Genomic DNA, 12055 nt, shown 5'->3' on the forward strand with positions numbered 1-12055 from the left:
ACAACCTCTGCAGACAGCCAGTCTGGAATGAAATCTAACAGTTTACACATATTTAAAATATATTTATCCAGAACTTTCAAGTGTGCACTTTTAAAATACATTGCAGTAATATGAATAATAGTGCACTATAATAAATATTGTAGTATATAATACTTCACATCATCTGTATTGATTGCATTCTAATTTTCACCTTCTTAGAATATAACTGAATAAACAGAACCTTTTTCCTTTAATAATTATTCACCTGGGCCTTGATTCTGCTAACACTAAGCACATGCTTATCTTTAAGTGCAGAAGTAGTCCCATTGGTTCAGTAATGGGAGTACTCTGCTTGAACATAAGCATGTATTTAAGAGTTTTCAGGAGCAAGGTCTTAGAGAACAACCCAATTCCCAAAAAAGTGGAAAGATTCCCATTAAACTCAGTGTATGCTCGACTGAGACCTTGGAGCTAAATCATGCCAAGTACTAAGCAGCCTTAATTTACACTGAAGATAATGGAAGTTGGTGATGCTGAGCGCGTACCAGGATCAGGCCCTTGGAGACATTATATTGTGACACTGCAGATTTTCTCTATAGGAAATATATGCCCTTCACAGATGTATTCTTTTGGGAGAGATGTTCAAAGGCATAAAAAGTTGTTAGGTGCCTGATTCCCACTGAAAGTCAATGAAAGCTGAGAGCTTCACTGCCGTTTGCATCACTGAGAATCTCCCCCTTAACGGTCAAATTCACTCCAGTGCAGAGGGACAACACAAAAGCCCTCTGTGCCACTGAACCACTGCAGAGGGGGCTGTAAATGGAGCAGCTATGTTGGGAAAGCCTTTGCACTCCCGCAGTAGTCTATGGGGATGGACTTCATGCCAGCCTTAAATATGCAGGTGTGATGGAGATGGCCAGGGTTGGAGTCAGGGTTCTGCACTGACACAGATCCAAACTCCCCACATAGAGAGGACAGAGGTGAATATTCTTGCCCTAGGCTTAAACCACAATTTTGCATTTTGACCTCCAGTTGAGTTGATTTCCATTTCTCCCTACCCTTGCATTTTAGACCAGTTCCCCATGTACATCACAGTCTGATTACTGAAGTTCAGGGGCTAAATGTCACCTCACTGCACAAAAGGGTTTTTCTTAAGAGTTTCATTCCATAATCATTTGTTTTGGTTGGTTCCCACTGAACTAGGAATTAATGATCTGGATGGAATATATTTGTCTTGGCATCACAATGGATTGTCTTCGATAAGTTTTGTTTGGTCTGGCACAGTCCCAGCTTCCCCCATCTGTTTCTGATGTTTATGCTGTTAAAAATTTGACAGATGTATAGCCCACTGCCACGTGCAGGGGTAGAACTGACTTTCCTACACTGTGCTAAGCAGAGGAGCTAGAAGCATGAGCAAGAACCAATTACACAAGCTTGATAACTCCCAGGCATTTTGTCAGCAGTTGGTCATCAATTTATCTATTCCCGAGAATAACAGAGATTCCTCAGATAGCAGTTTGTAGACATTCATGTCATTTTTCTTCTTTTTTTCCCCTGCCTTGTATTTTTTCCCCATTTTTTAAATAATAAATGTCAGTGTCAAGGAAATAACAGATGTCCACACAGCATTGCTAACATGGCTCTCCAGTCAAATCATTGTGGCCTCTACATTTTTCAAAGTACTGTTCAGGATTGTAGCAATTTGACTATTACACTTTCCCTTTTTTATTTTGGTTTCACGTGGTCATATGTGCTGAAAAGAAAAGGACAAAAAAACATGAAATAAAATTTGATTAATGTCTAAAGGTGGAGGCTAAGGAGCATAGACACTGAGAATGAAAACAAAATTAGCACCTAGAAATATCAGCCAAATTTAGGTGTAAATAATGAAGGTAGACAATAAGTCTGTAGGACCCATTCTGCCCTCAATTACATGGCTGTCTCTCATTTACTTACCTGTGTATTTGAAGGCAGAACTAGCCCCTGCCTCTGTAATGAGCTATTTAGGTGTCAAATTCTCCTTTCAGTTACACCAGTGAAATCCCAATCTTTAAGCAGAGTCCATACCACGAGGTAGAAACACCTCACTCAGCCCACTGTCATCTTCACTAGGATGTGGTATTCCTATCTCCTGCTTAGCAAGTGAGCTTCACTTTAAGGTGACCATCTCAATCAGGGAATGCTGCCCTTTATTCAGGCAATAAGGATAACAATATTTCATTAACCTGACCTTCAAATACTAGAGTGATTTGTAACCCCATACCAGCCAGAATTGATCATTTTTGGCAAAATAGCTCCATCATACTGCACACCTAGACAGAGTAGGTGTGTCTATGCAAACACAATCTACTCCTGAAGTCTTTCCCCAGTGCATCGCTGGATGTCGGGGAGAACTTATAACAGACCCTGCTTACACAAAGCTTTGATCATTATACTGCAATGACATTTTTCTAACAGTTTTTTTTATTAACATCAGTTATTTCAAAAGGAAGCAAAAGCTTTGTTTACACTGACTTCTAAACTGGCATTTGAACAGTATTTAAATTTGGTCTAAACACAGCTCCAGCTAAATTGGTTTTGACAGCCACTGTGGATGCAGCCAAATTGTTAGAACCATGTTTAAAATCCACGTCTAAAAGCAAGGACAATTTCTTAGAACCAATTTCCATATTGCAGAGCTGCAACTCTAATTGTAATCCATAGAGCAGTATCTATATAGTATATCTAAATACCTATGCTATAGTCCATAGGAAGAGCCTGGAACTCTTGAGTCAGAAGTAGTTCTAATCCAATTTAGCCCCATTCATCGTAGGTAGTCAAATCATATTAGAAATCATTTCAGCTGGCACTCTGTTTAAATATGCTTCCTTAACTTGATTTTGAGTCAATGTGAAAGAGGCAAATTTCTGTACCTGGTCAATTCTGCCTGTCAGTTCTGGGTATTATAAAGATTAGTTCCTTATGAAACAAATTTGTGCAGCTTAAAGATATTGAGATTATTCAAATGGAGCAGCTCTGGAGTCTTTATCATTTAGAGTCTATTTCTTTCTTCCTTTGCAACCCAGGGATAATCCCCAGTATGATGCGGATGCTGTACCGGTGTGTTTTGTCAATAATCTATTCCTGGCAGTGGATAAAGTCCAGCAGTCTATAAAGACGCTGTTAAATCTGGCAGAAACCATGATAACCTGGGTTATCATGAGGCATTGTTGGTTCACAGGTGGACTTTTTCAGGGACACTTGGAGATTGCCCCTCATTGCCTCTGTTCTTTTCTTTCCAGAAGATTCATGAAGATGTCCGTGATGACTCCCCCTTTCTCATGTCGGTTTCCATAGAGTTCTAATCTGGTACCCACTCTTAGAAAAGGTGGTAGATGGGAATGAGGAATATTTTGGGTTCATGTTCTATAACCACTGACAAAGAGTTTGGGATGTTTTCTGGTTTTTTTTAATCAGAATTTTTTACTTGGTAAATTAAGAGCAAAGACCTCTTATTGCACTTCTTTCATGTGAGCTGACTTTATTTCCTTTACAGATTTAAATCCTAGTTTAATAGGGATTTCACACTATATAGACTTGACATAAACTGGAGAGAGCATAGTCATTCAGCTTTATAGCTAAGCCATAGGATCTGCACAGATTGGTATTCAGGAAATTATCCTTTACAGATTTATCTTTTCACTAAGCATGTACTTAAGCTGATTTAACTGCATATAATAGAAGATAGGAGATGAATGTTAAAAATGCAAAAAAAAACCCGAATTCAAAGTAAATATAGTAGTGACTGTATGCGTGTCAGAGGGTTATTTCTGTAAAGTCTGCTTTTCAACACCAAGAAATGATGACAGTGTTGATTGTGGCAAGCAGAGAATCATAAACGCAGCAACTGAATGGATATTGCAGGAATAATTAGGAAATCTCACAAGATGTACCATAAATATCTCACTTGATAATCCATTGTATCTAATGGGACAAAATGATGTTTGAGGAGATGAAATTTCACTGTGCAATTATTGGACATCACCAAAGTCTTTTCGCAGCAGTTTTCAGACCTTAAAACATATTCACCGAGGACATTGGGGAGTCACTTACAGTGGTTAAGAGATTTCACATAACAAGACAGATCAAAAATAATTAGAAGCTACAATATGCACATGGAAGAAACTTTTCAATTGCCTTTGTAACCAAACTTTACAGCAGTATTCACATTATTCTGTACGTATTACCTATGCTAAGTATCTGGAACATGACAGATGCCACAGTATTATAATTTAATTGCAAATTGTATATTGGAATTTTGTAAAGAGTAGACACCATATAAGAAGATATACACCTGTAATGATAGCTATTGGTTGAAAAACATGTTATAATTTCACTGGTTTTCAAACTGATCTCACCAAGAGTTAGGCCAATTCTGAGCACACTTGAAAGTCTCATGCAATGTGTAACAGGACCTTAGCCTCTTTTAACACTGGACAGAGAAATCAAGTTAAGGAATCATATTTAAATGCTATTTAAAACATGATTCCAGCTAAATAATTATTTAATGTGGTATGTCTGGAGGATTAAAAAGTGTGTTTTACCCAAAGCAGAGGTCTAGCCTAATGTACAGTTTTAATAGGTAAAGTAACAATAATATAGTTACATTCATGATTTTGTCTAAGCTGGATGGATGGAGCCATTTCATGTTACAGACAGGTTAAAAAAATTCCTCACAGCTGTGTATGGTATAGGAATGTTTTTTTTAAAACTTGGTTATGTGTGGTTGGCCTCCATCCACACAAGCTGTAAAGAGAGACGGCTTTAGCAGGTGGGCATGTGTTTAATTCCATACACTTTACAGAAAGCCTGCACAACAAACTAAGCCTGTGATTTCCAAGACACCTAAGAGATTTGTGCACCTAATTCCCCTTATGTTGATGAGGTGTGAATAATCTAAATCTCCTAGGAAGCTTTGAAAATCTTAGTCTTAAACTATGATTATTAATTCTCACGTGATGTAATGAGGCAAAACAATTGCCATTTTCATGACAGTGGCAGTAGGCCAGTATTTGTTCCTTGCAATATTTAGAAAGTGCTTTGAGACCCTCAACCTTTATAAAAGTGACACACTCATTCATAAGCCTTATGAAAGCCAGGCTGAAAAACACACAGCAATAACATGCTGAGAGCTGTGTTGTTCATCTACAAATTAAGATTACAAAGCTACCACTCAGGATAGTGAAAAAAGCAAAAATGCAGGAGCATCAAAGATTAAAAATTCTGTTTAATGTATGTTTTAAAATACTTAACATATTATTATAATTGCAATTTTACTTTCATGTGCTCTGTGTCCACATCAATTACAATGGTCCGCATGTTCCAACTAGCAGCATGTGCAGTAGCAAGGAATTAATCCATTTTATATGTTAACATGTTAACAAGTAAAAAGATCCATTTTAAAAGCCTTGAAAAATAAGTGACAACTTCTACTATAATTGTCAAAAAACAAGGATACAGAAAATTCCAGCATGCCATTAATGGCGGGGTACTTTTTTGGGTTGCCTTCAAACACTTCAAAAACAACCTGTTCAAGGTGAGTGGTTAACTGCAATTTTATACCCTATGGGTAAATGTCACAAAGGATGCTACTAGTTTAGCCAAGCAGGGATCTCTTTCAGAACTGAAAAAATGATGCTGATAATGGAGTTTCAGTGTAAAAAAGAGACATAAGATCAGAATCCAGTCCAGTGTTCCGTTCTCACTCTAATGCCAAAGGCCAACCAGAATAAAGTAAATAAACAGCATAAAGGATTAAAACTAAACTAAACCTCAGAAATGGTTTTCATAACCTAAGTTGGGATATGACATAATTCAAAGAAAAATAATTGAGGTACAATTCCTCAGGGGAGTGCACTGTGGTCTTTCCAACCTGTGGACTTCAGCATGCAGTACAGTATATGCTAACTGGTTGTCCTCTGAACAACTTAGCCAGCTGACCATGCTCCACTTGGGACAACCATGCCCAGGCTGCTAGGGTTGATGGCTTACTTTCCTACTGGCCATATTGTGGCCAACCTGCACCCACTTGCTTCCCCACTGTTTCCATGGGTAGCAGCCCAGAAGAGGATGGAGCACATTGGGGCTGCTATTCCATCTCCCACAAATGTGGATGGGTATGAAAAGAGGGATGGGGAATGAGTGGAACCAAGGAACCAGGCATTAACACTGCACTAGGTATAGGGCTAGTGCAGGGTATTACCTCCTCCCCTCCAACTCCAATCCTGCACCTAAAATATTGGGTAAACAGGAGGCAGACTGATTGTCCGAATCATAATTTGCTTCCCAAACTGCTCCTGGGGCAGCACAATTATATGCTGCGCCATACATTGGGGCTCGTGGAAAAGATATCATTTAATCCTATGCTTTCTTGAGTGCCGAATAGAATGCATTATCCCAGCACAAGTCATTATGTAGCTCTGAACATGTAGAGCCTGATACTGCACCACTGAATTCAATGGAGGTTTGGCTACTGATTTCAGTGAAAGCAGGACCAAGATTTTAAACTGCTATTAAGATAGTACACAACTCTCAACCATACCTATTTACTGAAGTTAATGGTAGGGACTATGCAGCACCAAGAGAAATGCAAAGATAATTTTGTTTGATTTATATGGCTACATGGACACTTTTAAATTTATGATTTTTTATCTTTGGAGCATCCCTTGCAAAGGAGAGAATTGCAAGAGATCCTCACATCCTAAACAGCATTTTCATGCTGTAATAATGTCAGAGCACGGCCTGCCACTAAGATTTGTAAACTCTCCTAGATCCTGATGCTCCTAGGGCTACACTTACATATAAGTTATTAAATCAATTCAGTGCTTTTGATTCCAAAATGACTCCTGTGTTGAAGCCCTGTGCTGCGAGAAATCAAAGCAAAATCAGTTGGCAGCAACCAAACCTCTGTCAGTCAACAATGATACTAAGAAGGATACTCACAGAAACTGGATCTTTGATGCTTCCTTCTCCACAAGTAAAGCAATAGTTATCAATTTCAATGACCTTGCTGGATGATTTGTGTGCTTCTCACAACACAGCTGCAAATACCACAGACTAGAAAAAGAAAGGGAGGTCTCATCTGGTGATGGCAGAGGATTATTGGAGCGAGAAGAACCTTTGTCTTCAGAAGCCAGGAGGATTAAGTGCTGGCTTTGGTCAGTGGGAAGGGAAGGAGAAGATGCATCTGCATGCTTCAGCTCCCATTATGTTTCCCACCAGCTCTCATCCTGCTTGGAGGATGTAACAGAGAACATTGACTTCTACTGGCACCTCTTGTATATTCAGATATATCTGATCAAGAAGGAAATTTGCTGGTCATGGCAGAAGGATCAGAGACATTTTCCACCAATCTTTTTGCTTTTATCCTGTTTGTTTCTGCTCCTTTTTTCAGCTTGTTATAACTGTCAGATTTATATACAGATTTTCTCTCCCCTTCTTGCAATGTAATTTCAGAGACAGATGGGGCCTGAGCCCGCACAAGTGCACAAAGAGGTTGCAGAGAGAACAATGAGATTCCCCACTTCCCTTTGGGTCACCATGCCAAGGCTGGGCACAATTGCATTGGGAGGGGTAGGCACAGCTGGTTGCTAATGCTGCTGCTGGCACTAGTTACCTGGCAGAGGTGTAAGCAGGGCAGTCATCAGAGCTGGCCAGGGAAGTGGCAAGGAAGTACCATTTGCACCACCTACAAGGGTGGCAGAGCTGCTATTCCATGACTTTCCCCAAGGGGGCATTGAAAGAATGCTGGCCAAGCGAGTCCTGCTTCTTCCTTGGGTTTCCTGCTTCAAACAGGCCTTACACACATCCCTCTCCCCATGTGCCACTGGCTGTAAAGGCCAGAATCCAATCCTAAACATGTGTCTATTTCTTTTCTTTCCAAATCCAAATGCAAAAAAAGAAAACAACCAGATGAACAACAGATGATGGTCCGGATTCTGCTCTTGGCCTTGACACTGTAAATCTAGCATAACTCCATTGCTTTCAGTTCAGTGACTCAGAATTCACTTTGGTGTAAGACAGAGCAGAAGCTGGTGTGAAGTTTTTAGTCACTTCACATTCTCAGCAATTTTTTTTCCCCAGGCAATTTTTCTACAAAGTTTTCCTGACCCACCTGGCAAACTTTGTCCATGCAGCAAGAGGCTGAATGCTGCTTACGTATGCAAGGCTCAGCTGCTGAAATCTGTAACAGTAAGCAGAATTTACCCCCTGACCTTTAACTTCCCCTTCTGCTGTGACTCACGGGTTTGTTTCCTCAAAACACAGAGCAGTTTTGTAGTGCAACAAACTTAACCTAGATGACACAAAATGATTTACAGATCTACTCCACTTTGTATTTCCAGGAGATTTCTCTATGTTACACTCTACGGAACTATTCCTTTTGGGGCAGATCCTGCTCCTCCTCTGGGCATGGAGTAGTCCCATCAATGGGATTGCTGGCAGAGTAAGCTACTGCTCAACATGAGAAAGAGTGGTCGGATCTGGATCTTCAGTAATACATCAGAATTCATATTGACAGCTTTAGCCTTTCCATGCACTACAGCAGTGACGAGAGAAAACAGAGAGCAGCAACAGTTTTGCAGCATCACTATCAGTATACAGAGGAGCCCAAAGAATTGTTCATTTCCAACCATCCCTAATGGAGAGGTGACAGATTAAATGATAATCACCAGTGACCTTCAGTCAGATTAATATTTGTGTCAACTGTTTGCATGTTTCCTATTCTGCTGCTGGTGAAGGCAAATACTAATTTTTGTGTTACTCTTCCTAGCTGCTATAAGGTTTGCACCAGTGGGGAATCACCAAATATAGGCCTACCCTGGCCATGGTTTCTTCCAAAAATTCCAAATCCTTGCCTTGCCTGCCCCCTGCACCAGGACTTCTGCAAAGGATGTACAGTGTCCATTTTCTTTCCTCTTCTTGACTTTGCCCTCACTCCAAATGAGCATTGGGAGAAATCAATTTTGGAAAGAATTGGATACCAAACTCAGCTATAAAGACAAAATCCATTAAAAATTATACTAGATCTCACCTCTGTGACAAGTACTTCATGGTTTATTTTTTAATTAGCAACTGTGCTGGCTGGTGTTTGAGTTTCACCGATGGCCTGGCTTACTCCCCACTCACATGGCTTACCAGTTTCCAGCTGCCACGATCAAGTTCCCCTAAGACTGATGTTTCCACTGAATCTGCACAACAGCAGGGTGCATGCAAAGCCAACCAAACGGCTCAGATTCCATTTGCCAGAAGGGTTGATAAGGTTAATACCAGTATCCCCAAGAATGCTGGACCACTTGTGAGCATCAAAAATGGCTGCTCACATGTTTTGCCATCAAAAGCTTCACAGTGCAGAATAAGTGATCTTCTGGTTAAATCTTTAGGTTTTTTCAACTACAGCTAAAACTGTATGATGATCCTCTAGATCCACCTATCTGAGGTAACTGAGTCATATTGTAGTCAATATTTCCACTTGTTGGCAAATTCATTTGTATGGATCAGTGATAGTTTTAAAAATGGAGAGGGGAAGCTGGTAGCAAAAGCCACAGATGTATGATCAAAGCCCACATCCTTTAAAATAACATTTCATCTGGGGAGGAAGATATATAATAGAAGAGTTGATTTCATAGATTCTAATGTCAGAAGGGATCTCACATTTTTAATAGCGTTTAGGGAACCATTAATTCATTGAGTCTAACCTCCTGAATAAACACAAGCCATAGAATTTTACCTGGCTACTTATGTATTGACCCCAATAATTTGTGTTTGACTAAAGCAGATCTTCCAGAACTGCATCATATCTTGATTTGAAGTTATCAAGATATAGAGAATCCCTTGGTAGTTCATTCAATGATAAGTCTATTTCAATTGCTAATTTGCAATGACCTCCTCTGGGGCTGCATAATTATCCTTAGTTATATGTAGATGTTTAAGGCTCAAAACACACAGCATTCCCTGTTAATACTCATGGCAGATGATGAATAATCTGATTTTCCGTGCGATTTTACACCCACCTGTGATTTTAACTGCAACACATACAGAGGAACTCCCACACACTTCTTGTCACAAAGTTATATACAAAGTCAAAGTGGAGGTTTCTTATAAAACCGTTAGCTGCAAGACTCAGGTTTCCATAGATGGGACATGTCCAGAGATGTCACATCATAAACAGATCCCAACTAGTCAATAACTGTTTTTCCTCCGGGATGACTTCAGATGCTTTCAGTATCAATGGATCAGTGTACAAATACAAAAAGAACAGGAGTAATTGTGGCACCTAAGAGACTAACAAATGTATTTCAGCATAAGCTTTTGTGGGCTACAGCTCACTTCTTCAGATGCATAGAATGGAACACACAGACAGAAGGTATTTATACATACAGAGAACTTGAAAAGGTGGAAGTACCCATACCAACTAAGAGGCTATAGCTCATCTCAATTGATTGGCCTCTTAGTTGGTATGGGTACTTCCACCTTTTCATGTTCTCTGTATGTATAAATACCTTCTGTCTGTGTGTTCCATTCTATGCATCCGAAGAAGTGAGCTGTAGCTCACGAAAGCTCATGCTGAAATACATTTGTTAGTCTCTAAGATGCCATAAGTACTCCTGTTCTTTTTGCGGATACAGACTAACACGGTTGCTACTCTGAAACCTGTACAAATACAATTCAGGTTAGGTTACCAAACAAACCTGCCTTCATATAAAGTGTATTTAACATTAAATATCAACAAGCCAAATACCCTCACTAAAGAAAACAGGGAAACTGAACAACAAATCATCAGCTTAACTAATAATATATTGGATCATTGTCAATGCAATGGGGTGCAGCCTAGATGAGTGAAGGATTGAGTCACCTCCTGCCCTGTAACCCTGGGTGCCTCAAATTTTTTGCTATCATAACTCCCTGCCTTAGAACATTCAGTCAGCAACAAACATGCAGGTCATGCCCTGTGAGTGTCTGTGTATAACTACAGCCCTGGTCCAACAACTCTGACCCCAGCAGCCTGCCAGCAGCACACCAGTTACAGTCCCTGGTTGCTACCAGCTTTGGTTACTGCTTGCAGGGTGACCCCAACACACTTCCAGCTCCTAATTTTTCCCAAATTGTGTGCTCTGTAATGTCTCCTGGACAGCTCAGAGGAATAATAAGGTCTGTTTGTCTCCCTAAACTTAAGAGACAAAAGCACATCACAGCTTATTAACTCAACTGGAATAAATACGCCCTCCACGTAAACACGTAAGTTGGTTTACAGTAAATAAATTTATGTTTACTATAGGACATAAGTTAAGTGATGCCATGAAAATGAATACAGTTAGAAAGTGAAAACATACATCTAAAACTTTATCTAGCAAGGTACGGGCATTGTTCAAGATGCTTTATCACCTATCTTTAGGTTTCCAGAGTCTTCAACCCCAGACTTTAAAACATAATATCAAGTATCCGTGGTTCCTCATGTAGAGTTAATGCATAAATTTCACAATGATATTAATCAGCATTGTGTCATTAGCTATCCATAACTCTTAATACCCACCATATACATATATCATGCAAGAATATTAATGATCAGTGAGTTATTGATTTTCAGATGATACCTCACAAGGCATATTTTGCTCAAAGATTATTACAATAGTGCATCGAGTGTGACTATTTGGTGCTTAGTATCACAATTATGGCAATCAACAGTCTCCATAATCTCACTGGGAAAATATTCAAGTACAGCTTTAGAGCAGTCTGCTCTGTTCACTTGAAATTCTGGAGCAGACAATATGTACTAGACAGGCAAAAAACAAAAACAAAAAACAACCCTCCATGAAGGTGCATTGGAAAACATGATTTTATTTTCTTATAACAAATATAGTAAAAAGAAACAGCAGTGACTTGGCTTTTACTTCATGGGTTAAACCATTTTATCCACCTCTAGTATCTAATTTATCATCTATCGTCTATCTATCTTCCCCCTAGTGGGCTCACAGCAGAGCTCTAGACAAGTCTGATATTTGCATCCAGCATATTTTTACTTGTACAGTACTGATTGGCC

The sequence above is a fragment of the Gopherus evgoodei genome, chromosome 9 (assembly GCF_007399415.2).
Source record: "Gopherus evgoodei ecotype Sinaloan lineage chromosome 9, rGopEvg1_v1.p, whole genome shotgun sequence".
Taxonomy (NCBI): Eukaryota; Metazoa; Chordata; order Testudines; family Testudinidae; genus Gopherus; species Gopherus evgoodei.